Source organism: Amblyomma americanum, chromosome 7, assembly GCF_052857255.1.
Source record: "Amblyomma americanum isolate KBUSLIRL-KWMA chromosome 7, ASM5285725v1, whole genome shotgun sequence".
Lineage (NCBI taxonomy): Eukaryota > Metazoa > Arthropoda > Arachnida > Ixodida > Ixodidae > Amblyomma > Amblyomma americanum.
The window spans coordinates 148,774,398-148,789,384 of record NC_135503.1 but is presented as its reverse complement, the minus strand read 5'-3'; the positions used below and the strand labels follow the sequence as shown (position 1 = coordinate 148,789,384).

The window sequence follows — 14,987 nt, the reverse complement described above, 5'->3', positions numbered from 1 at the left end:
TTATAGGTAAAGACCTTTTTAGAGTTCTTAATAAACACATGATTGATAACCTTCCCCTTGAAAATCACTCATCCCACCTTGTGAGGGCAATTGTACAAAAATATCTAGACATCAGGATGCATTATCTTGCCAAAACGGCCACAGGGCAACTTCACCTAGAAAGGGTGCGACAAAAGCACACAAAGCTGACACAATTCAAAGGTCAATAGTTAAAAAAATGATTGAAAACGCAGTACTATGCTATGGGAAAGATATTACTGCAGTAACATCTTTAAATCATTGGCTATCAGCCCTGCCAAGCCACTAAGGCAGTTTTCTTGAGGCTGCTTCCTGTCTTGAGGTCAGTGAAAAATAAATATTGTTATTATTAATTACCAAGAACTGACTTAATAGCTGTTAGGGAAATTGCGTTACATGATTAACCGAATTTGTTTCAACAAAGTGTGTGTGTTGTCTTTGAACAAAGTGTCTTCTTTAATTGTGTTTCATTTGATGCTTGCAGTACACACTAACATGCAAAGCTTTGAATGCATGTCGAGGCTGTTGCATGTTCTTTAACTCTAAATGTTGTATACTGCTCAGGAGTTGATGCAAAGCGTGGGCAAGCAATGTTATTGTTTTTACTACCCTCGTCAAACTGCATATGCATCATAATTAATGCATGTTATTATTGTTTTTTTAAGCACACAGCATTTCTACAGCCCAAGTGCTACTGGAAGTCCAATTGTACTTAATATGTACCTGTGTTACATTGTGTGTATAATAATGATTACCACTTATTCAGAACTGTATAATTATAGGGAAGCTCAACCTTAACCTATCCAACAATCAGCGCCCATAATATACATTTTCTTCTTATGCGTCACAATGTTTGATGTTTCTACAGCTTATATTTAGTTCTCGAAATTGAGTATAATAGTCCTGAAATCAAATGTCTTGATTACTGCTTCACGCATTGCCGTTTCAGTTCGTATTGCACCACAACGTGCATCTTAGCATAAGGTTTAATTTGATCACGCGCAAGTTTTGCATATTAATGTGTTTCGGAATTATACGCGCGCCGTATAATGCTTCTCTGAGCTCAACTGGTGAATCGCTCGAGCTAAAATTTCGCACACAAATGAGATTTGGTCGCCAGTATTAATGTTTTAAACCACATTTTTGGGGGGTACTCGCCTGATATTCTATCAAAGAAGTCGCATATTTGCATCGTCTGCGGCGACGGCGAAGCAAAACTAGCCACGGCGCGCGTATAATTCCGCAATGCCCTTCACTGAGAGCAGCACAGATAATCCCAGCAATTCCAATTAACGGGCCTCTGCATTTCGCTACCACTGAAATGCGGCAGCCACGACTGGGATTGTAATTATCCACAGTAATGTGCGAGCGATTGTCTGGTTTCTTCATCTCTGGAGCAGGTTTGTCTTAAAAATCCAAGCAAACAATTTACGGCAGATCCTTTCCCGCGTTTTATGCTGGAAGACGGGAAAAGATGCCTATGCTAAGGCAAAACTGCCGCGCGTCATCACAGGCGGACGCCTTCAGCTACGTGTCTTCCCATGTACAGTGAAAATTTAAACGAAAGTACGGAGAGAGAGCCATCGTAAATAGTTGATTCACATTTCTATTGAGTATAGTATTGAATCCGCGCAAGCCATTGCCGGGAGACGTACCATATGTGCACGCTTCTGCCTGGCGCTGTTAGTTTGGTGAATGACATGTGTGTTCCACCAAAAATACCAGCTGTTATCTCTCATAAATTTCATAGGGACCACCGAACGATTGCACATACCGAACCAAAAAAAAAAAGCGGCTTGGAGCTCGCCACAGTAGGCGGCCGCGCCGTAGCCCATGCGGCCGAGCAGACGCGCGCACTAAAACATACCGACACCAAAACATTAGGGGCCGACTCGGAGAGCGAAAAAATGGGGGAAAAAACGGCTTCATAAACACTCGGCTTGCGAAGGCTGTTCGCGTGACGTCATGCTCTCTCCTAGTTTTCCTTCCTCCATGGCTGCTGCTACCTGCGGCGCGGCGCGTAACAGCTGCAACAAACAGCTGTGCGCATGCGCCGTGTCAAGTGGAACGAAGATGAAGAAGTAACGCCCAGCGAAACGGAGCGGCGAGAGACTGACTTTGCAATTCGACTGAGCGGGTTCCGCTCGGCGAGATGTAGCTATCGCGTCACTCCAGGTTTAACCACAGCTAAACCACAGCCATTTTTTTCGGACAGAACTGCCGATGGTAGCGGCAAAAATGATAGAAAGAAATCATTGAATGCGTTGGTAACTCAGCGCCTTGAATTTCTATGCCATCCTTTCCGTTTTTAGTTATCTATCCTGATGCACTATTCAATAGTGTTAAGTGTCTTCCAAACATTGTCTGTGCGTCCTTGTGTTGAGTTGAACAGGTAAAAATTTAGCTTTTTTTTTCATCAAGAAGGTGTTTAGTGAAGACATTTCGGTATTTCTTGAATTCTTTGAGCACTTCAGGAGATTTACTGACTGTAAATGTCTTGAACAGTTTATCCTGTTGATTTATAAGCTTGCAGCTTTGTTTATTTACCCATGATTTCCAGCTTTTTTGCATGGTTCTATCAGCGATGTTCTTGGCTTTATAAATTGACGTACACCAAGGCATGTCTTCTTTGAGAGTATAATGTGTCTTTTGGTGTTTTTAACAGCCAAGGTGTTCTTAACAGCTCAAAAAATATTTATATTCACTTGGGAGTGTTTTAAGCAAAACACTTTGAGCCTCCTAAACACCACCAGGATTGTACATATGTGTTCGTACAGAGTTAATGGTGTAGAGGTGCCTACAAAAAATTTCGGCACAGAAAAAGTTTAAGATTAATAATTTCTTACCAGACTAAGCATGCAACCTCAAACTCAAGGGTGTCCTTTTCACACATCTGACAGACCTGCACAATGCACCTCTTATCCCTAGCTGCGCCTTCGAGCAGCGACGAAGTTCGGATTTTTCGTAGTTCTAGCGTTCCGAAAAGTTATATGGGCACGAGTTCAATCAGCCAGAACAAGCTGAGTCAGCACTTGAAAAGCAGCTGCAATATGTATGACGCTCAGCGGTCACAAAAGCAATTCAAAATAAAACGTACCTTTGAGCTTCGCGCAGCGTGCGTGATGGCATGCACCTTTGCACCACTGCCTGGTCGAGACCAACCCGGTAGAGGGCGCCTAAAGTGGTGCCCAGCAACGCCGCCCATACGGTCTCGTCGTGCGAGAAGTCCAAGGCTATGCTTGAGAGAAGAATAAAGATGGAAACAACACTCCTTCGGAAACAGCACGAAAAAATACCGCGAGCTGAGCAGTAAAAGAAATTAAATAAACATGAGCATTACTTGTTCTTCGGTAGCCGGTGTGCAAATGGCAGCAAGAAGGGAATGCAAGGTAAAAGCCTTTGCATTTCTCTTTATGCGTGAACTGGTTTACTAGGTGTAACATACCCCTGTCACACTAGCAGATTTAGTGTCATTGGGAACGAATGGCATTCGCACCTAGTGTCATTATATGCATCTACACGGAAACATTTAATGTCATTAGGTTCGAATGACATGCGCCATTGAATGAGTTTGGGGAACTTATTCGCATTCAATGTCTAACCGAATGTGTAGTCTGGACACCATATGCGCAGAAGAAACAAGCGAAGTGAAAAAAAAAACAGTTTGCGCACTGTCAATGTTAGAAATTGTATTTATTTGGTGCTGCTAAAAAATGTTAATTTTGGTGCGAACCTCTTCACACTTGAAGCTGTCGTGGATAGCTGTTACTCTCGGTCCCAGCAGCAGACAACGGCAGTGGCCGAGATTGAAGCAGGGTCTTTCCCACGACCGGCGATCATTTTGGGTTGCGTGTTTCTTGCTAGTTGGAGTTCAATGTTCGTTTAGCTGGGAAGTACTTCGAGATGTAATTGAGCACTTCACCTTTCGAAAGTCGATTCCACGCTACGCACGCCGCCGTGTCAGCCATTTTGCTTGTTTGTATATATAAGATTTGTGGTTGACTTTGTACTGGGCTTCGCTTTTGATGGCTGAAGTGCTGCAGAATGGCCAGGAATAATGTTTTAAGCTTAAAATATTGCACAGAAATGTTCTCACCCGCTTTTAAAACACTACACAACAATTTAAAACATGATTTATGCGTGTTGATGTCTTCGAATTGTACTGTTTTCTCTTCACTGATGTTCACTGCCATCATTTTCGAATGACATTTGTGACATTCCTTGTGTGCTACGAGGTACATTCCTTGTGTGTGCTACGAGGTACATTCCTTGTGTGTGTTACGAGGATCCACGTTCGACGGCGCGGCGTAGACGGAGACCCAGATGACAGGCATCATCAATTACCCAGCCATGCTCGTTGAGAGTGACAACCAGAACGAAGGGGTTTAAGCCCAACCGGACCCAACCGGACCCGCCGCCGCCGCCGCGGGGAAACAGGCTTTATCCTCCCCAATTGGCGTGGCGGTTCCAGTGGCGGCCCTTCCGAGCACATTCCAGGACAAGGGAACTGTCAGCGATCCAGAGCGCGCCGTACCACAGCCGACGCTATGCGCTACCGCGAAGACAACATTCTTTCCCTCTGACTCAACACGTGAAGGGGGCGAGACCATAAGTGGGGTGGTATGTTTGTGCGCCCAAGTGAAAGCCCTAGCCCCCCCTCCTTCCCCTCCGGCGTGGGCGTGCTCACCCTAGGGAGTGTGGAGAAGAGGATATAAAAATGGACAAGCAGTCCAGTCTGAGCTGAGGACGACATCGTTCGCCAAAAGGGCCTTCAGCGCCGAAGCCCGACGGCGTGCAGCTTCTGCCAGCAACCGCTCGAGCCCAACTCCGGAGCCACTCCATCGCCCCCATGAAGTCGTCGGCACGTAAGCTCGGACGCCCCAGCCTCTGATGTATAACCTTAATCATGTGTAATTATTGAATATACCTGTTTGTTTAAACTGAGCCATACGGTGTCTCTTTGCCTCTCCGTCCCGTGTGGACCTGCGCATTATGGGGGTCATCACACTCGTGTCAGAAGTTGGGTCTCAAAAGCAAATGTCCTCTGAATGCTGCGACATTCATGACTTCAAAATTGTAATCAAAAGGGAATCACGCGACTGATTGTGGGACTTTTACCCCCATTTGAGAGGCTTGAGGCACCGGAAGGCTTGAAAAAAAAAATGTCTTTATCTGCGGGAGCTCCCACTCCACAGCCGTCGCTCGGAGCAAGCATGCTGGCATTAGGAAGCGTCATTCCGACGTTTACGGGAGATAAGACAGGGGTTCCAATCTGCGATTTCTTTTCCATGCTAGAAGAGATTGGGAAAATGGGGGGATGGTCCGATGCTCAAATGCTGGGAATGGCGAGGTGTAAGATGGCAGGAGCTGCTCATGATTTTGCATGGCGAGACGAAAAAGTAAAATCCACAAAATCATTTGCGGAATTTAAGAAGCTCGCGTTTGAGCATTTTGACACTGAACCACGTCACGTGCGAGTACAGAGGTTCCGTGACGCCGGACAGATGGCAGGGGAGGACGTGCGAACGTTTGCGTCGCGGCTTCAGCGCTTAGCGCGCGATACGTTAAGCAGGGAGGAGGAAGGAGACCAGCTTAAGAAGAAATACGCGGAGGATATACTTAAAGAGGAAATGACCGCTTTGTTCGTGGCTGGTCTGCAAGACCCCGTGCGCCGGTTCGTGCTCTCGTGCAAGCCGAGCAATTTCGACCAAGCCGTGGAGGCCGCATTGGATGAGGAACAAAATGAGGCGTTAACGACAGCCGCAGCGAGAGTACGCGTCATAGAGAGAGCGGTGCTCAACCCTGAGGTTGCTCTCTTGACAGAGCGGTTAGATCGCTTAGAACAGCTGCTATCTCAGCAGGTAGAATGCCAGGTTGAAGCGCGCGCTCATCAGCGCCCATTCGCTGGAAACCGGAGACCGCCACAAAGCTACAGGCGCGGTATGCGAGATTTTGAAGAAATCGTATGCTTCGCTTGCCAGGGTCGCGGACACATCGCCAGGTTCTGCCAAAACGTGCGCCGTGGGGAGCCACAAAGAGAAGCAGGCGAGACACGCCCTAAGCAAGCCTACAGCGGGGCTCCAGATACCGAGACAAAAAACTAGTTAGTCCTCCCCAGCCTGAGGAGCGTGGGGAGGGAGCAGTAGATGATGAGGTGGTGGTAGTTTGTGTGGCCGACGAGGCATGCCCTGTTGTGCGTTGCAAGTTAAATGGTTGTTGTATGGAATTGTTGATAGATACGGGGTCAAAGGTGACATTGCTTAAGGAGAGCAGTTTTAACACGCTTCGAAGGAAGGGGGACCGCGAGGTGTTGGAAGCGTCTGGTGGTATGGCAACCAAATTTGTAGGCATAACGGGGGATCCTCTTGGCATAAGTGGACTCTACCGGTTACACTTCTCTCTCGGCGGAATTGCATTGGAGCACCCCTGCTACGTATGCCCGGACACGGTGTCTCTGCCAAACGGAGTGTCAGGTATATTAGGGCAGGATTTTTTGAGAAAAGGGAAGGTAGTAGTCTCATTCTCTGAGGAAGAGGTTAATGCGGGCGGCTCAAAAGTTCCGTTTTTGAACAGGAGAGGGGCTGAGATTCGCATTACCGATATTGACACCCGTCAAACAGTGGGATCATTGGAGAAGGTATATTCGCGGGTTGCCGTCCGGCTGGTCGAGGAGGCGGTCGTCCTTCCTTGGTCGGAGCCCATTTTGTACGCGTTTGTGCCTTCAGATGTAGAGAGCGGCGCCGTGGGAGTGCTTGAGCCGGTCGACTCTCTCAGCAATGGCCTGAAGGCAGCCGCGTGCCTCGTGACAGTTAATGACGCCCACAGAGTGCCCCTACGGGTGGTTAACTGTAGCCAGCAGCCACTGAGCCTTCCCAAGAACAAAACATTGGCTTTCTTCACCTCTGCGATAGAGCAACGTGAGCCCACCGATACGGTACTCGCAACTGTAGAGCATGCTAGTCCTTCGGCTGCTCCAAAGGTGTCGTTCGATCTTTCTCACGTAAAATCCAGGGAGAGGGAGGCTCTGGCTGGTTTGCTGAACGACTACTCGGAGGTATTCGCCGCGTCCAACCTGGATTTGGGCTGCTGTGGCGTTATAAAGCACAGGATAGAAACCGGCACTTCATCGCCCGTTTACCAGCGTGCGTACAGGATTCCTTACTCCCAACGTGAGGAGATGGAGCGGCAGGTGCAGGACCTGATTGATCGCGGCATTGTCGAACACTCAAAGTCACCCTGGGGAGCACCAGTACTATTGGTGGAAAAGCCAGATGGCTCGTATCGATTGGTAGTGGACTACCGCAAACTAAATGCCGTAACTCGCATCGATCCATACCCCATCCCCAATATACAGGAGACGATTTCTCAGCTGGGCTCTGCCAGGTACTTCACGGTAGTGGACATGGCGGCGGGATTCTGACAGATAGCAATGGATCCGGCAGATGCCGAGAAAACGGCATTCAACACGCCCTCAGGGCACTATGAATGGAAAAGAATGCCGATGGGTCTGGCCAACAGCCCTGCTGTCTGGCAGAGAACCGCTGATGTTATCCTGGCAGGTCTTCTGGGGAGGCTGTGCTTCGTGTATATGGATGACATTATCATATACAGTGACAGTTTTGATAACCATTTGCGCGATATTGAGCAGGTTGTGGTGCGACTAAGAGCAGCGGGTCTCAAGCTGAAGCCCTCTAAGTGCCAATTCCTCAAAAACGAGGTGAAATACCTCGGGCACGTTGTTTCAGCTGACGGCGTGCGACCGGACCCTGAGAAACTAAGGTGTGTCTCGGATTTTCCATCCCCGACTAGCGTCCGCCAGGTCCGGCAGTTTCTCGGCCTGATCGGTTACTACCGAAGGCACATAGAGGAGTTCGCCAAGCTCGCTAAGCCGCTCACCGCCTTAACAGCCAAAAATGTCGCCTTTCGCTGGGACGAAAACGCGGAGAATGCTTTTGGGGCCCTGAAAAGGAAGCTAATGAGTGCACCGCTGTTGCGCCACCCGGATTTTAGTTTGCCCTTCGTTATGGCCACAGATGCGTCAAAGTTCGCAGTTGGTGCCGTGCTATCTCAGGTTATCGAGGGCAAAGAACATCCCGTTGCTTTTGCTAGCCGACAGCTGACCCCCACAGAGCAAAAGTACGGAGCTACGGAAAGGGAGTGCCTCGCCGTTGTCTGGGCAGTAAAGCACTTCAGATGCTACCTTTACGGCCGCCAATTCAAGCTAGTCACAGACTGCCATCCTCTGAAATGGGTGATGAGTGTCAGGGACCCTAGCTCGCGACTCGCTAGATGGAATCTACACCTGCAGGAATACTGCTTTGAAGTTGAGCACAAGTCAGGAAAGACACATCTGAATGCTGACGCACTCAGCCGCACAGCTGCCGTGGCAGCTATAGATGAGTTTGTCCCCGTAGTCGACCCCGCCGAATTACGCACAGAGCAGTGCAAAGATCCTGACCTGAAGCGAATAATCGAAAGCTTAGAGGGCGCACCGTCTCACCCCGAACAGCTAGGTTATTTCATTGACAAAGACGGCACCCTGTGTCGGCGCACGAGGCCAACCAGGAAAGGGAGATTAGAGAAAACCGCTTGGGAGAGAGTCGTCATACCTCGGTCGTGGACAGAAAGGGTTCTTCGCGCGTTTCACGATGCGCCATGCGCCGGTCATTTTGGCGTAGCGAAGACACGCAGGCGTGTGGAGCGTTTGTACTTTTGGAGTGGCATGCGACAGGATGTTAGAGACTACTGTGCGAAGTGTCATTCCTGTCTCGAAAGAACAACACCCAAGGGACGAAGACCAGCTCCAATTCAGCCGTTCTCTGAGGTTTCGGCTCCCTTCGAGCGGACAGGTATGGACATAATGGGCCCATTGCCCACGACCACTTCCGGAAACAAGTACATTTTAGTATTTGTCGATCACCTTTCAAAATACGCGGAAGCGGTAGCACTCCCAGATCAGAAGGCAGACACGGTTGCAAGAGCATTTGTCGAACAGATCGTGCTCCGACATGGACCCCCGAGGCAACTCTTGACAGATCGGGGAACGAACTTCGTGTCGCAGCTAATGAGGAGAGTTTGCGAGCTGCTTAAGATCGCTAAGAAGCAGACAACACCGTACCATCCGGCTTGCAACGGCACGGTGGAGCGACTGAACCAAACCGTGTCCGGGTTCCTGTCGCATTTTGTTTCGCGCGACCAGCGGGACTGGGACTTGTGGCTCCCGTATGCAATGTTTGCCTACAATTCCGCAGCACACGAGAGCACGGGCGAATCGCCATTCTTTCTTCTCTACGGCCGAGACCCGGACCAGCCTAGTGAAGTGCCAGAGGGCCCCCGTCGTGTCCCATACGCTTCACTGGACGACTATAAGGTGGAGCTAGAATCGCGCTTGCAAGTGGCGAGGGACATCGCAAAGGAGGCCTTAAAGAAAGCGGCGAAGCGCAGGAAGGAGGTGCACGATCGCAGTGCTAGAGACGCGCCGTTTATTGTGGGGGACAGCGTGTACATTGAAAACTGCCAAAGGCAGATTGGGCTAGCTCGTAAGTTCCAGACGAAGTGGAGAGGACCGTGCGAGGTTGTCGAGAAGCTTTCTCCGGTAAACTTCAGAGTCCGAAACGTGAACCGGCGCTTGATAAGGATACACGCAAATCGCCTCAAGTCGGCACCGGTTCAGTATTCACGAAATGAGGAAAGGGAAAGCGCGGATTTTGATGGGGACAGAAGTGAAGCGGAGCGCGCAGATAGTTCGCAAGAAACGCCCTCTCCTGCATTTATTCGGCAGGCGCCAGAGGTGACGGCCGGAATGCCACCGGATTTACTTCATGCATTGCTAGAAGAAGAAGCGCGCGAGGTTGCCGCGCAGATAACGCCAGGAGAGGCTCCTGCCACGAGCCCTCGCGAGTCCCAAAGCAGACAAAGGGTCACAGACTTACTTAGTATGACTCATGAAGGCCGATATCCGCTGCGAAATCGGAAAGCTAAGTCGGACTAATGGTGTAAACAGAGCGGAGTTGTGAACTGGTCAGAATTGTGTAATGCCGCAGCTCATAACATTGCTATATGCGTATGTGTTAAGTTATCGGAGTTAGTAGTTAAACCTTTCTGTCTTTAAGTAACACCTTCACAGGAGAGCATGCGGAGCGCATGCAGAACCTGCCCTACTTCCTTTCGTTATCTATATTTTTGTCTGTGCCGTGATCGTGCTAGAAGTGGGAGCTCCTTTGTAACTATGGTAAATTTATTTCGTCCAGTTTGGACTAGAAAGGAGAGGCTTGGGTGCTGAGTTTCATGTTTATCTGTAAAAGAAGATCAGTGCTGCCCCTGGAGACGCCAGTTATGACAGCGGAGGCATATGGTGTTGTGCAGTGGTGTTAAGTGCAGCGAAAAGTGTTTTGTCGGACGCACTGTGCGAGGCGATTCAGAAAGACAAGGGGAGCTGCGTGGACTCAAATGTTCGGAGAACATTCTTCTGGAGGGTGAGCGAGTGTGACATTCCTTGTGTGCTACGAGGTACATTCCTTGTGTGTGCTACGAGGTACATTCCTTGTGTGTGCTACGAGGATCCACGTTCGACGGCGCGGCGTAGACGGAGACCCAGATGACAGGCATCATCAATTACCCAGCCATGCTCGTTGAGAGTGACAACCAGAACGAAGGGGTTTAAGCCCAACCGGACCCAACCGGACCCGCCGCCGCCGCCGCGGGGAAACAGGCTTTATCCTCCCCAATTGGCGTGGCGGTTCCAGTGGCGGCCCTTCCGAGCACATTCCAGGACAAGGGAACTGTCAGCGATCCAGAGCGCGCCGTACCACAGCCGACGCTATGCGCTACCGCGAAGACAACATTCTTTCCCTCTGACTCAACACGTGAAGGGGGCGAGACCATAAGTGGGGTGGTATGTTTGTGCGCCCAAGTGAAAGGCCTAGGCCCCCCTCCTTCCCCTCCGGCGTGGGCGTGCTCACCCTAGGGAGTGTGGAGAAGAGGATATAAAAATGGACAAGCAGTCCAGTCTGAGCTGAGGACGACATCGTTCGCCAAGAGGGCCTTCAGCGCCGAAGCCCGACGGCGTGCAGCTTCTGCCAGCAACCGCTCGAGCCCAACTCCGGAGCCACTCCATCGCCCCCATGAAGTCGTCGGCACGTAAGCTCGGACGCCCCAGCCTCTGATGTATAACCTTAATCATGTGTAATTATTGAATATACCTGTTTGTTTAAACTGAGCCATACGGTGTCTCTTTGCCTCTCCGTCCCGTGTGGACCTGCGCATTATGGGGGTCATCACACATTTTTTGCCGCGTAGCAGCGAAAGAGAATGAATGACATTTGATGCATCGAATGACATTCGATTGGTGCGGCATTAAATTTGCTATTGTGATAGGGGTATTAAGATGCAATTCAGACATTGAGCAAGTGAGTTTTCCGTTTTGGAGAGAATACTTGCTTAGTAAAGCTACTTCACAAAGACACAGGAGAGGCGTGAATGCCACTCTTGCGCTTCTAATAGCTCCTAACTGCCACTTGCGTCGCCTGTCGTCTACCAGTCACCAGTCGTCTGCGTTAAATACACTTCATTACATTTTTTCTCGCTCCTAGCAGTATCATGCAAAAAGATCTCTAATGGTGTTTCAAGGCCATTTGTACTGATATTTTCAGAACGCAGTGACTTCTAAACTGCTACTTTTAGCTAGCAGCAAGGGCCCTTCCCAGCATTAATATTGCACAAAAGTACACACTGGAATTCAGTGGTCTTTGCATCTGAGTTTCTTTTTGTGGTCTCCAGAAACCAATTAGGTCTTTTCTATTAATTCTCCCAACAACTCTGCTTGACCTAAAATGCCCCTCGCGCCTATTTCCAACAGATGAGGCGCTCTAACATCATCGCTATCATTACCATTAGCCTAACTACACCCACTGCAGGGCAAAGGCCTCTCCATGTCTATGCAGTTAACCCTGTCCTTTGCAAGCTGCAGCTACCGCATACCCGACAACTTTCCATCAGAAGGTGTTTCATGCGTCAAAACAAGTGGGTCAAGTCAGGTGTGAAAAATTGATAACACTTTCGAGACCAAGACCTCAGCGTCTGTATCTGCACATGTCATCAAAACTAAAAAATCATCTACAAACCTAAAACCACGAGCCATGCTTTTGTCTAGTTGACTGTCTAGGAGCCTGTCATGGTGCGCGAGATAAATGTCACTTAGCATAGGAGCTATGCAGCAACCAATGCAGACGCCATTGCTCTAGAGGTAAACAGATTCATTGCAGGTGGAAAATGTAGAGTTAAGGTAAAAAGTAAGGAGTTCCATGAAGTTGCTATTGCTGATGCCTGCAGAATTCTGGAAAGCTACCGCACCAAAGGAATTAATGCATTCTTGAACCCATGTCAGGAGTTTATTTTGCGGAAGGGAATAATATAAATCTTTTATACCGATAGAGCAGGCCGAAAAAGCATTTCCCTGGGTTTTCTTGCAAGAAGTCGATTACTTGGTTAGAACTCTTCGCCTGAAAAAGGTCGTCAATGGTTAAGAATTTCTGCTTGTCTTGCAAGAATGACGCGACAGACTTTTTCCATGTGCCATCCTTGGTGACTATTGCTCGAAGAGGCCAGTCCAGTTTGTGCGTTTTTGCTGTGAAGAATATTTTTAAGCAGGACCCCTTGTTTTCTCTATACACTTGGCTAGGGATTCCACATTCATTTCAGCACACATGTTCCGTGCTCGTGCCTTCATTTTACCTAGTGCGACACCGCTTCTCTTCCCGAAAGTTGAAATAGCATTTTCTGCTTTCGATAAGTAGAAATCTTTTGGCATCACTGCAAAGCCTCCGTCTTTATCTGCCTGTAGTAGGGTCAGCGAGTTGTTCTTTAAAAAGGAGACGGTGAATTTGATTGGAATTCTACACATCGTAGATTTACGCTTTCTCAAAATGTTCTTTCTGTCTGAAACACATCGATCCACTTCAGGAGCCGCTGCTAGGCTGGATTATTACGCAGTCGCATTATTCTTGCAAGACAAGCGGAAACTCTTAACCATTGACGACCCTTTTCAGTCGAAAATTTCCAACCAAGTAATCGACTTCTTGCAGGAAAACCCACAGAAAGGCTTTTCGGCCTGCTCTATCGATATAAAAGATTTATATTATTCCTTTCCGCAAAAGAAACTGCTGGCATGCATTGAAGAATGCTTTGATTCCTTTGGTGCGGTAGCTTTCCAGAATTTTGCAGGCATCAGCAACAGAAACTTCTTGGAACTGCTTACTTTTTATCTTAACTCGACATTTTTCACCTGGAACCAACCTGTTAACCTCCAGAGCAATGGCGTCTGCATTGGTTCATGCATAGCTCTGGTACTAAATGACATTTATCTCGCGCACCATGACAGGCTCCTTGACAGTCAACTAGACGAAAGCGTGGCTCGTGCTTTTAGGTTTGTAGATGATTTTTTAGTTTTGATGACATGTGCAGATACAGACGCTGAGGCCTCGGTCTCGAAAGTGTTATCAATTTTTCACACCTGATTTGACCCACTTGTTTTGACGCATGAAACGCCTTCTGATGGAAAGTTATGTTTTTTAGATGTTGCCATGTGCCTCAGCGATAGCCATGTGTGCCGGCGTTACTAGCCATGATACCAGAAGCCTCTCACGCCTTCCGCTTCTGCACATTCCAAGCTTGTAAAGCACCGCATCGCAAAGTTGTGTTTAATAAATGCGCTAGAATAATCATGCCTTCATGTGATGCAAGACAGCTATCAAAATCAGGTGGTACGCTTGCGTGCAGCAGGATACCCTTCCGACCTTCTGATTGCTGTATCAGAAAACCTGTTAAGAGAAATAATTAATTCAGGCCGCAGAGAATCCACTGAAAGGCTCAAGGAAGAAAAGAGAAAGTGAGTGGTTTTTTCTTTATCTACAGCGCATTTCACATAAACTGAAAAGAGTGGGCGGTCGTGCCGATGTTAATGTTCTTTTTTCCGCGCCCGGTAAGCTCTCCAAACTCTGCCATATTATAAACAGTAGCAATGAAAGGATGGCAGGCTGCGATAAGAAATACCAAAAAGGTTTTGTACCATATAGCACCAATGTTGTGTACAGGTTTCCGCTTTCATGTGGCAAGCACTACACGGGACTAACTGGTCGTTGCCTCAACCACCGGCTGCGGGAACACAACAACAACGTGAGCAGCACCGCATCCCGTCACCTTGACATTCGTTGCAGGGACTGCACAGAGGAAAGGAAAAATAACTAGAAAGCGCCGTGTTTTTCTGTTTTCGGTCTGTGCCGAGTGCTGACAGATAATAGCACAAAAATTGCTAGTGGTATCATTAAAGCACATGAAATCCATAGATTCAAAGATGAATGCATAAGCGTTGCCTCAATAGCTCTGTCTGATAAAGATCTACGTTCCTTGATGAGAATAGAAAAATGTGCGCAGCTGGTCTTGTGCCACTGTAGACCTCGGCTCAGGATTGTCATTATCGCCAATCTGTTTTGTGTATCTGTCTTTTCATTTGAGATTGGTTGCCACTGTATTTAAGTAGTGGAAATTGCCTCAATAAAACCAGTTTTAAGTTCAGCGCCGTGTCTGTGCACTTGTCTCGTCCTTTGTCCACTATGCTGCAGAAAAACAATGTCACACCATCCTGCCCAAGCTTCTACAGTATCAGCGTTACAGTTGCCGCTGTACTTCCTAAATGGTTGTTAACAGTGCTATAACAGCGTTCGTTGTTAAACCTGTAAATGGGTACAGCAAAAAACATCTAGTCTTAGCGGTAAATACAAACCATTTAGGATGGCGAAACTGAGCGACCATTAAAACATGTGCATAGCGATATATAATTAACATAGCGAAGCCAACAACGGTGTCCAAGCATAGAATTCTAAAAGCACCAATACGTGAACATAACAAACGCGAAAAGCGGCATGAAAGGCGGGAAAGGGTGTGAATGAAGTTTTCAAACTAACTCCGAAAAA

General features: G+C 48.2%; 1 pseudogene; it reads right to left on the bottom strand.

The window, feature by feature from the left end:
* The window catches only part of LOC144098166 (sodium-coupled monocarboxylate transporter 2-like), a 111,210-nt pseudogene that overhangs the window by 94,422 nt on the left and 1,801 nt on the right, over positions 1-14,987 (bottom strand).